The sequence below is a fragment of the Haemaphysalis longicornis genome, unplaced genomic scaffold (genome assembly GCF_048455015.1).
Source record: "Haemaphysalis longicornis isolate Haplotype H1 unplaced genomic scaffold, Haemaphysalis longicornis Haplotype H1 scaffold_1, whole genome shotgun sequence".
Taxonomy (NCBI): Eukaryota; Metazoa; Arthropoda; class Arachnida; order Ixodida; family Ixodidae; genus Haemaphysalis; species Haemaphysalis longicornis.
In genome coordinates this window covers 231,855,821-231,867,903 of record NW_027526203.1, presented here as the reverse complement: position 1 = coordinate 231,867,903, position 12,083 = coordinate 231,855,821, and the positions used below count along the sequence as shown (strand labels likewise).

The following is a 12,083-nucleotide window of genomic DNA, read 5'->3' as shown; positions in this document are numbered from 1 at the left end:
TTCAACCCGTCTCTTGCTGTGCTGGCCAAGGGGAAAATTCTAACATAAATGTAATTATAAAATTCGGTGATTAAACGCGGCTGTCACTGGCTTTCTAAAACTGGCTAGGTAATTATGCGGTGTTTTGTGTATAAAATACACGCGTATTGCACTTTTTGCAAATCGTGGACGTTGAGCTTCATTACTAGCTGCGGAGAAGTTTTTAAAGGGGTTGGCTTCGTGGATCGTTATATTTTTCGCTACGCTACAAAACACCACAACGTACCGTAGGAGCTAATCCTGCACTCGACAATGACCATAACCATTATTTGAGTATAACAGAAGTAAGTGGCAGTTTAACGACCTAACAGCTCCACAACCATCATCGTCGTCAACACCATGGTCGTCGTTTTGTTCGTTTTCAGTAAGAATGAGTTTCTCTGTGTAGTTTTTGAATAAGTGCGACTGCGGACTTGAAGTGCGACGCAGCGCAGTTCAAGTCCGCAGTCAGCAATCCCTTTCTGTAACTGCCCTGCTGTTTTTCTGTTCTTATTGTTTATTTTTGTTCCCCTCCCCTCTGTAACGCCTCACGGCTCTCAGAGTAAATAAATGAAATGAAATGAAAGTGAACCAAACACGAGGATCGCCCTCGCTGTTTAGCGTCGTGGTTGCAGCCGTTAGGAACTAAGAATGATGACTTAGAGTGTACACAAGCAGGATACTGAAACACACGAAGTAGCTTAACTTTGTTGCATAGCAGACTTTTATATTTCCCCTTTGTCGAACACTACTTTACTGTATACAGTATTGTACAGTCTAATGTAAATTGTACCGTTCTCAGTGAATTGCCCTATTTCGGTCGCAAGTAAATGTTCAACCGAGAAAACACTGTCAAAATTATCTCATCTAGAATATTTATATTTTAAAAATGCATTTCGAACTAGAAGAGAAGTGGCTGAGCGGCCTATAAGATACCTTTTTCATGGGCTCGAAACTTTTCAAATGCAAATTATTATTCATGCAGAAGAAGTGAATAGAAAAGACGTGGGAATGAATTGGGTTCCAGAGGCGGGCAGCTTGATTTCCTGCTTGGGCGCACTGCCCGTTTATTATGCATTCTGCGCCTGTCTTGGTCTCGAAATGAAAATAGGCCGCCGCGAATCTACAGCACCGTTAAGGAAAATGTTTGTTCTCACTTTCGCGAATGAGTAAAAACTCTCTTACCTCCCTCTCACCCTCTTTTTACTTTGTTCTGTGAGTAAATATGTGCTTTAATTTTCTAACCAGCCTATCGGCAGAGGTTTCAAGTGGTTGTCTTAGGGCGAAGTCGAAGCTTTCAGGTAACCCTTTGACGGAAAGGGTAAGGCAGCTGCGGGCGTTTTGGGGAATAGCGTTTGGGACTGGCACTGGGTTCAGGAGCGTAAAAAAATCGGAAGAAAGGTCAATGTTTCTGTTTTTTTCAGAGTTCAGTTCAATTTGTTTCCTAAAAAGGCAAAGAAAATCACGCTAGTCATATTGCCGCAGTGATATTGTGTAAATTTATTGGCGGATGGTGCATTGCGGTTTCCTTATTGCCATCTTGCTGTTTGGGCATGCGCACGGAGAAAGAAGTATTTGAGGAGGGGTATCTGCTGGGCTTGGACAGCGCGGGCGGGCGGCGCGTTAATGTCACTGTCTGGCGAGGAGGAAATGCAGCTTGCGGAGCAGCACTACAGTGTCGGCATGGCGCAATCGGATAGACAACAGATTACATGTTTTTCTACGGACGCGACGCACAAAAATCGTAATATCATAGAATACAGTGTAAAAATTGCCAGATTTCTTTCTGCAATATAAATATATATAGAAGTGATGGTCATTTTAGCAGCAGTTACTAATAAATACTGCCCTAGTTGCGAGCCGTTCTGCGCTTGAAACGAAGCACTAGGAGGAATCCCGGAGCAGACATCTGCCGACGGCGCATTCTCGCCAGGTGTGGTTCACTCTCGCCGCTCTCGCCTCTCGCGGGCTTCTCAGATTTGCGCGCGTTTTTCATGTTGCACAGGCAGGGCGGGGAAGTTAGGACAGTCTAAATATTAACTAATGGCATAGAGGATAAGAACCATCATTCACTTGAACTAATCATACCTAGCTTTTCAACCACGTGTTTTATTTTTATTGTAGGTTTCGCGTTCTAGAAAAAAATCAAAGGCCCTTTGTCTAACCACAGCGATGTTTGAAACGCAAGGATTTCTTCCGTGCCAACCGCCTCCAATGAAAGACCAGTCGCGTGAGAGATTCGTCGGCGTCACCTGCCCATGACGCCAGCCGGCTATGCACTGGCCGATCTTCAACCGGCGAGCCTTTTCCGAAAGCGTGCCCCGTGCGTTTTCCCTTTGGCGCCTCGCGACAGAGATCGGTTCGGTGCCGTGCCCTGCGCCGTGACTTTATCGCACCGCCAGAGCAATCCCTGATGCGCCTCCTCAATCATTCTTGCTCCAGGGGTATGCGCCACAGTGGCTACGAATAAGACAGAAAATAAGAAGACAGGAAATAAGAGAAAGCCTAAGACCCAGGCTAGTCTTCTGCCCTGCTTCTGAGTGGTTGGGCTTCGTAGAATGCTGTGTTCTCTCCCGGCACAGATTCGGCCGTTAAGCGCATTTATTTAAATTTACTCGTGAAAATAAGCAGAAACATATCTCAGCTTCATGTTCAACTCATATCCAAATTTATATCGAAATCAGCGGAAACTGCTGTTCAGAGAATGGCTTATTGCTTTGAAAAAAAAAAACATTTGGGAGTTTTCTTGCCCATGTGGGCATCCCTTTTTTCTCTTCTTCGCTGAACTGTTAAGCTAGACGTAGCTACAATGGTCAAGCCATTAGTGAAGCGCTTTCTTGGAACTCCTTCATTCGTTCGCACGCACCGCATTACCTAGTACAAAATACGTTGGTGGGTCTTATAGGTGTGCGCTTAATTAATAATGATGGCAGATGGACTAATTGGGTCATTTCGAACAAGTAAGGTTAGCGCCAGGAAGACAACACACAGAACAGAAAGTAGACGGGAGTGGCGCTGGAATTAATGTGCAAGAAACAAAACAAACAATAGAGAAACAATGCTGGAATGATTTGAGCGTACGTGGCACATTTGCTGCGGCAATGGGCAATAAAGGCGAATCAGAAACGTTTTTTTTTTTTTGCGAGGGTATACGAAACCATAATTTGTTAAGAAACAGGGCTTTGTTGAAAAAACAGTGCACTTCTGATGCTCTCGCCTTTTCCTGTGCTCGTTGTTGTAGTAGGAAAAGGTTCAGTTCTCGCGCGGCTTTCAAAGAAAACAAGAAATTATAATTATTTTCGCAGTTACAGTAAGCTCTAATTAAAGAGAACTCGTAGAAACCGTGAAAATTTGTTAGTATTATCAGAAATTTATATTAAGCGGAAGTGTTTTGCATTGCGGACGTTACAAGAGAGCACGAGTGCTGTTCGTCTTAACCGTGGGGTTCGTCTAACCGCGTTCGTCTTAACCGCAGTCTAGTAAGAACATGCAGTTTTTATGTATAGATTTACTCGCATGACAGAAGTACGCTGCACCCGCCAAAGTAGCACAGTGGCCGAACCGTTCTAAGACTGAGGACGCGAGGCCTGGGTTTGGATTCCCGGTCGCGGCGGCACTTTTTTTTTGTGGGGGCCAGAGACAAAAATTATAACCCCTGCCCTGCAGAAACAGGGGTGCACGTGACGCTTGACCTCAGTTACAACAAAAACGTCCTAACTCGAAACGCATTGATCGCAAAACGACAACGAAAACACTTCTTCTAAAATACGAAGGAATTGACGGAAAAAAAACGCAAAAAAAAAACGATTGACCAAAACGAAACTGTTTGGTATACGTTATTGTAGATCGTTCTTCTGCGATTATCGGGATCGTTTACGTTTTTCAATGGCTGCCGGCCTACCCATCCTGCGAGGAGATGAACTGCCCGGCGAGAGTGAGAGACCACACCTGCCATGTGGCGGGATGCGAACGACGACGCTGATTAGATCAGATTGTGGCGTGATATAGCGCCACACTTGTGCGGGCGTGTCCGCGCCAGCTACGAACGGCGAGCGAGAGCTGCGCCCTAGAAGAGGAATCCTCGGGAGGGTTTCAATCCGTAATGTAATTTATAAGCTCCAACAAGGGCACAGTCAACATTTCATCACTTGCCGACCCCCCTCCCCCTTCCTCCCGAGTAGGTACATGCCAAGCCCGTCCAACGACCAAACACAAACATCACCATCGTGATCGTCGTCATCAGAGCACGTGGATAAAGTTGGCTTGGCCGCAAGGCGCTTGGGCGCACGCCACCACAGATGGCGCAAGGCCGTCAATACAAGCTTCGCTTGGAAAACGCCCCTGTGTCGAGATTTAGACGCACTTTAAAGATCTCCGGATAGATTAACCTAACATGGAGTCCTCCACTATAGCGGCCCTATGGGCGTAAATACTAAATTAACACTTTTTTTAGAAGCATACATGCAAAACGTCCCAGATTGTTCAGTAGTGAACTTTAGAAAATAGTCTGTTCGCTCTCTGAGCACAACATCTGCGTCACTTGATGCTAAAAAGCAAAGTAAATAGAAAAGCTATGATCAGACCAGGCACGAGTACTTGCGATTCTGTTTCATTCTGTTGGAAACAACTTGAAGGGGACCAGGCAAGTAACCATGCGTTCGTAGAGGCTGTTACACAGTTGCAGTAATCTCCTTGGCGGGTTCCTCTGAATGGCACCTTCTGCTACTCCATGGATACTGCTACACTTTTAGGTTGTTTGAGGATTATAACTTGGGGAGTAAACGGAAGAAGCCTGGGTGAACTTAGGCCGTGTTTCCTTTTAACTGTTAATCCCAACATTTCTGCCTGTAAAGCGCGCTCTGCCTCATTTAGAGGATAATACCGGAGGAAGCGCTCTTTTGGCTTGTGGCCGCCCTGTCTTCCTCAACCGAGGCGTCTGTATGAAGTACAGTTTGCATGAAAAACACGTAAACGTTGGGGATGGTGTTAGTTTCACATAACCTTGATGAGCAGCTAACGGAGTAATAATTTTACCTTCCTTGCACCGATCGCGGTAAGGGCCAGTATGTGGCGTGCGAAACTTCCCATATATTTTAAAGGCTAATACGACTACCTATCTCTACGCCGGCTATTTGAAACCACCGATATGAAGATATCAAGTAGTGTATTCTAAAAACGCTGTCCTCGCCGGTAATTTTACTTCACGATTGCGGGCAATGGCTGTCGGACGCCTTTCCGCTGCGCCGTCGCCGCCGTGTTCATCATCATCGTCATCACCAGCCTATCTACGCCCACTGCAGGGCAAAGGCCTCTCCCATTAATCTCCAATTATGCCGGTGCTGTGCTAACTGCAACCATTTTATCCTCGCGAACTTCTTGATCTCATCTGCCCATCTAACTTTTTGCCACCCCCTGCCACGCTTGATTTTTCTAGGGATCCACTCAGTTACCCTTAACCACCAACGGTTATCTTGCATTCGCATTACATGCCCTGCCCACGTCCATTTATTCTTTTTAAATGTGTACTTATATGCCCTTAACCCGCCTTTGTTCCCTGACCCACTCCGCTCTCTTCTTGTCCCTTAATGTTACACCTATCATCTTCCGTTCCATTGCTCGCTGAGTCGTCCTCAATTTAGGTTGAACCCTCTTAGTGAGCCTCCAAGTTTCTGCCCCGTAGGTGAGTACAGGTAAGATGCAGCTGTCATACACTTTCTTCTTCTGGTACAAGGCTGACATTCATTATTTGAGAATGCCTGCCGAATGAATTATTTCTGCCTCATGTTTGGGATCTGGGGTCACAACTTGGCCTAAGTAGATATATTGTCTTACCATTTCCACTGCCTCGCCACCTATTTCAAACCGCTGCGCTGCCCGAGGTTATTGATCATTACTTTAGTTTTCTGCATATTAATTTTCAGGCCCACGGTTCCACACTGTTTGTCCAGTGCGGTAAGCATGCTTTGCAATTCACCCCCCGAGTTACTTAGCAAGGCAACGTCATCAGCTGAGGTTACTGAGGTATTCTCCATTAACCCTTATTTCCACCTGTTCCCAATCCAATGTTCTGAATACTTCTTGTAAACATGCTGTGAATATGCTGAAATCGCATATTCAGTTGCAATGCCGGTATCTTGCCTAGCGGCAAGCATTTCTCGAAGGTGTTCGATTTCAGCACTCCGAACACCTCAGCTGGCAATTTCTGAGCCCTATTCGGCCGACGCGGTTCGCTGATTAAGAGCGACTCTAAAATTTAAGGAGTAATTTGAAAATTCCAGCCGGACGTGTTTGTTTGGCAACATATTTTCAACCTTTTGGGAGAAAGTAATTGTTTATTAAAAAAGAGAAGAAACCGGCCTGCGAAGCCGATCTTGGGCCTGCTACTTCCCACTGGGGCGAGGGTAGGGGGCACAAAAAAAGGAATGAATATGTAAGGTATGAGAAATGACAGTGAAATCTACTTATGAATATGTACATGCAGTAAGACCAATTAACGTCTCACATGCAACGAGAGAGAGAGAAATCAAACTTTATTTAAAGCGGACCATGTCCGAGCTGCCGAAAATGTGGTTCTGGTGGGCCTGGAAGGCGTTCAGGTGGGAATTCCGCAGGTGTCAGGGCCCCGCACGTGGGCAATGTGCCGGGCGAGGCGAGGCCAAAGGATGGGGCGAAGATCAGGTGGAGGAGCGGCCCAGCTTTCCCATGAGTATGGAATGTGGGATGGTAAAAGGTGCGGATGAAGAAAGTGAGGTGATCGCCTGGCGCGAGTAGGTGTTACGTGTGTTTAACGTCGGGATAGGCACCACACACCTGACAGTGGGGCGTGCCATCTCGGGTCATGATATAGTGAAGAACGAGGTCACAAGGGAGGGAGAGAGTCTGAGCCTGGCGGATGTAAGTGCCTTCGCGGCGTGTGAGGTCAGAAGTAGGAGGAGGAAGATTACGGCGGGATCTGCGAAGGTCCTTCAGCTGTTGCCTCCGGGCCTTGAGATGGGCGGCGCGTTCTTCCTTGGGGCTGTAGTCCTGGGGGCAGGGTTGAGGGTCGCTCGGGCTTCGATTTGCACGAGCAAGGGCATCAGCCCTTTCATTCCCTACAATTCCCTGGTGTCCGGAGACCCATTCTAGAAATACGTGCAGGTGACTGTGGGCTGCCATGTAGCATGTCAGCTCGTGATGAATGTGCGCAGGTAAGGAGTTAGTTGCGAATTCTCTGAGGGCAGATTGACTATCCGTGCGGATGGTAATTTGGTCAGTTGAATGGGTTTGCAGCATGATCAAATCGGCAATGGCTTGAATTTCAGCAGCTGTAGAAGAAGGTACATTACAGTGTTGACGGATGGTTTCTTCACGTGGACCTACCGTGACAGTTGTGGCCATGTTGTCGGTAAACGTGGCGTCTGTGTAGTAGTGATGGGCTGGAAACATGGAGGGCTCTACTTCGGCACCTTCTGGAGTCTGAAGACGGGTCCATGTGGAGTGGAATGGGCTTGACCATTATTCTAGGAATTGTGTCCCATGGTGGAGGTTCTTTTGGTAGATGAGATAAGTGAGATGTCGCAAACCCTATATCAGCCAGGATGGTGCGACCTTGGGTTGACGTCGTGAGCCTGTGCTGTTGGGCAGCGATGTGCACGGCTACTTTCTCCACAAGAGTATTGTGGAGGGCCGTGTCGACAAGAAGATAGTTGGGGGCGTACATGGGCACACCGAGCTCAGTTCGTAAGCATTTCCGGATGGCGATCTCCAATTTATTGTTTTGAGTTTTCGTGAGTTTCAGGTAGGGAAGGCCGTACAAAACTCTGAAAAAGATAGTTGCTTCTACTATCTTGCGAAGGTCGTGTTCTTTGAGGCCTTTTGTTTGGCGGGTGACTCGACGAAGTTTGTTATTGATTAAATTGATCTGATTGGTAATACTTTTGGTCCATACTGTGCTCTTCCCATCTTGTTGCCATATAAAGCCTAGGATGCGGATGAGGGGTCGTCGGGGAATTGGGTGGCCATTGACAGTGAGGCTGATGAGGGAACGATAGATGTCTGTTTGTTTGTTACTCTGATTAAGAACAACGGCGTATTCTGATTTTTCTGGGGAGCATTCCAAGCCCACGGATTTTGCATGAGCTTGAATAATATCCAAGCCATCCTGGAGGGTACGCTCCTGGGCACCCGGATTGCCTCGAAAACTCTAAATTGTAATATCGTCGGCATAAATAGCATGGCGGAGATCCGGAACCGAAAATAATTTAGAGGGCAGGTTTTTCATAGTTAAATTAAACAGAATGGGCGATAGGATGGAGCCTTGAGGCGTACCACGGCGTACGAAGAAGGGGGCTGATGGTTGGTTGTCAAGTCCAATAATGCGGGCAGTGCGATTGGATAGAAAATCTTTGATATAAATGAAAAGGCGTGTGTCAGGCCTAGTTTCTTGAAGGCTTTGGAGGTTCGCGTCATGGGCAACGTTATCGAAGGCCTTTTTTATATCCACGCCGACGATAGTGCGGAGTTGGGCGGTGCTTGGAATTTCAAACACGTCTTCCTTAATCCGGAGCGCTATGTCTTGGGTGCTGACATGCTTTCGGAACCCAAACAGGGTAGGTGGGAAGTGGTTTCCGGCCTCTAGATGCCATTGGAGGCGAGTAGGACCATTTTATTCATTAATTTGCCGATACAGGAGGTCATCGATATAGGGCGGAGGTTCGTCGTTGAAGTTGCTGGTTCGCCGAATTTGGGGATAAGGGTAAGGTGGGCCTATTTCTATTCTGGCGGCAGACTTCCAGAAAGCCACACCCGATTGACATGCGTCAGAAGCTCTTCTAATTTAGAGTCAGGAAGGTTACGGAGCATTTTATACGTTCCGCCATCCGGTCCAGGGGCTGTGCATCGGTTTAGTTGAATTAGAGAGTTCTGGAGTTCTGCCATAGAAAATTCAGAGTTAATTCCGGTATCCATATCTTCTAGTTGATCAGATATATACTCGACAGTGGGTATTTGATGGGTGCATGGTGGGTAGAAAGTGTTTCGAATTTCTTCTATGAGGGCGGGTTGATCGAGGTGCTGTCCCAACAGTAGTTTTTTAAGGGTGTGTCGAGGTTTTCTCCCTCCAAGGAGGGACCTGAAAACGTTCCAGACACGGGATATGTGAAGATGGCCATTCATGGCATTGCAAAAGTCAAGCCAGTGCTGTGTGGCCAGTTTGTCGGCATATTCCCAGCATTCCTGCTCTAGGGCTACGATTCTTGAGTGGAGAGTCACATTGCGTTTGTTAAGGCCCCAGCGTTTGAATAACGTGCGACGCTTGTCCCATAATGACAGGAGGTGGCTGTCAACATGTGGATGGTCTTCGGTGCGGGCGATCGCTTTACTGTGTCGGCAAATCGTTGATTGTATGACAGTACTCCACATGCCTATGGGCAGATTACGCGTGTCAGTCGCGTCCAAAGCTGCTCTAGCGTCTGACCAGTTGACGAGCTTTGCACGACTGGAAGCTGGTGCTAGCTTGACGGATGCGGGAACTAAAATGAACATGCATTTCGACAATGTAATGGTCGCTTCCTAGAGTTTCTTCAGTATTCTCCCATGCTGCTCTGAGAGGTCCTCGGATCCATGCGAGATCTGGCTTGGTGTCCGACTCCCCACCTGTCCCCAGTCGTGTAGGGGCAGATGGTTCGTTGAGTCATGTAACGAGGCACCGAATCATATTCTGACAGTCCACTTTTCAGCAGATAATTCTCGTCCATATAAAAGAAATATGCAAGATATTATTCCGCAGTCTGTTAAATTTTTGCTGCCTAGAGCCTAGAATCCAGAGAGGAGTCACCAAGAAATATAAGCAGGGCTTCAACGACTAGACTTTTTGCTTCCTGTTGTCAGCCCACGGGCCCAGAATGTTTTGTGGCTACGATAGAATACTTCGTGCCCTGCAAACTAATACGTACCCCCACCCTAGCAGAAACCACTACATAGCCCCCACCCTGTATCCCCGTTTGTGCCGCTTTTGCGGGGAGTCTGGAACACTTTTTCATACGGTCGGCGGCTGTACACAAAGCCCACCTCACCCGCCCAATCTCTTCCACACTTATGAGCTTTGGGAGAGCGCCTTGACCAGCTCTTCCCTCGACGTCCAGCGCAAGTTGGTGGAGAGGGCAGAAGACGCGGCCCGTGCCAATGGACTCCTGGAATGAGGAGGCCACCCTAAAGACTCTTTATTAAGAAACAATAAACATGTTTAGTCTCTATCTCTCTCTCTTGGACAAAGGGCGACTTTCCAAGCGTAGTAATGCTGTTTCAAGGTTCTTTCGTTCACTAGTGCACCTTGGGCAGACGCTAAGCTACTATTCGATAGTCTCAGCACAACTACACAGCCAGCAGTCCGGACAGCCCTCGCGTTTGGTTGTGTGGACATACTTTAGGGTCAATGCTACTTCACCTCGCAGCATGTATAGCAAGGTCTCTTGACTTCTGCGAAGTCGAGGAGCATGGGTTAGCCAGAACTTTTCCTCTGGACCGAGCCTTTGAAGCCGTTCTTATCGATTTTATGGGTTAGACGAATGCAAGGTTACAGCTTGTTTACGTGCTGGGTAGAGTGTTGCGTTAGTATCTTGGCTTGCGATGGGTATAACCAGGCGAGTTCCATTGTGGTGTGCCTGCTGCGCTTCTACATCCGCCAACTCATTTACAGTGATGTCACTGTGACTTGGTATCCCACTAAAGCACCATCGTGTGGCCCTTTTGTTACAACTATTTGAATAGGATAGCCACATCAGTAGTCAGCCGGTCATATGCTTCTCGCTTCATAGGATACCTCAGTACCGACAGCGCGGGTTGGCAGTCACGAAAGATAGTCCATTGCTGCGGCCTTTCACAAAAAAAATGATGCGGAGTGCTTCGCGTAAACCGACCAGTTCAGGCGCGGTAGACGACACTTTGTGAGCAATCCTAAAACGTTGTATAATATCGTTCCGAGGCATAACTACTGTCGTTGTAGACGAAGACGCCGTGACCGAGCCGTCAACGAAAACATTCGATGCCTCCCTGTACATTTCACAGATGTAAAATAGTGAAAGTTGTCTTTAGGCCGAAGACGACATGTGGGATTTTTTTCCGATTCCAGGAATCGACAACCGCACCTGTAAAGTAGGGAAAACACACAGAGGCACGTCTGAGATATGGCGACTGCAAATCTGAAGGGCATCACATCAGTAGCTTGAGTTTGGTCACTCCTTGAAAACACTCGACAGTGGATGACACTGATGTCGTGTCACATGTCGGAGGTGCACATGAAGAGGTTCTTGCGCGAGGTAAACTTGAACTGGGCAGACTCGCGCTTGAGCGGTTGTTCCACGTGTTGATGTGCATCGAGGCAACCCCAAACAGATTCGTAGGGCTTGTGCCTGTGCACTTTGAAGTACACATAGTGACGATCGCCGAAGGTTACATAGTAGAGGGACACTGTACTGTAAATAACCAATAAAGAGCGCATCCTACTACACCCATCATACTTTTTAGGAGACGAGCTCACGTTTGCCATCAAGCGCGTTTTTGAGTTCTGATGTCAAATTTTTACATCTCATTTCTTATCATGCATCATGACAACCTGGCCTTTTACACCAATCATCTTCATTGACTTTTGTTTGATTTTACGTTTACTTTTACTGAAATGTTTTAGTTGTTTTTTAATCAAATAAACTAACTATCCTTTGGCGTTCTTTCCCATCACTCGGCCTTGCGCCATAAAAATCCAAACATCATCATCAACCAATAAACAGCGCCTGGTAAAGGCGCGACAGCGATGAAACGGATGGGCCTATGATTTCCCTGCCATATGCTGAAGGACGTGAGTGAACTTTGTAGTTTCCTTCTTTGTGCAGAGGCCTGTTTTGACCACGAGAGATCTCGATCAATGGTTACGCCAAGACATTTGGGGGGAGTGACACACGGAATAACAGCCCTATCGATCTTACCGAGAAACACATCATGAGTTTTGGGGTAAATGCCAATTTTGCACTCTTGGACGTTGAAATGTCAAGTTCCTGGCGGCGTAGGTATGTCAAAGTGTCAGATACTGCTTT

General features: G+C 47.1%; 1 protein-coding gene across 1 annotated transcript in view; it reads left to right on the top strand.

The window, feature by feature from the left end:
* The window catches only part of LOC144158181 (potassium channel subfamily T member 1-like), a 254,850-nt gene that overhangs the window by 79,987 nt on the left and 162,780 nt on the right, over window positions 1-12,083 (top strand).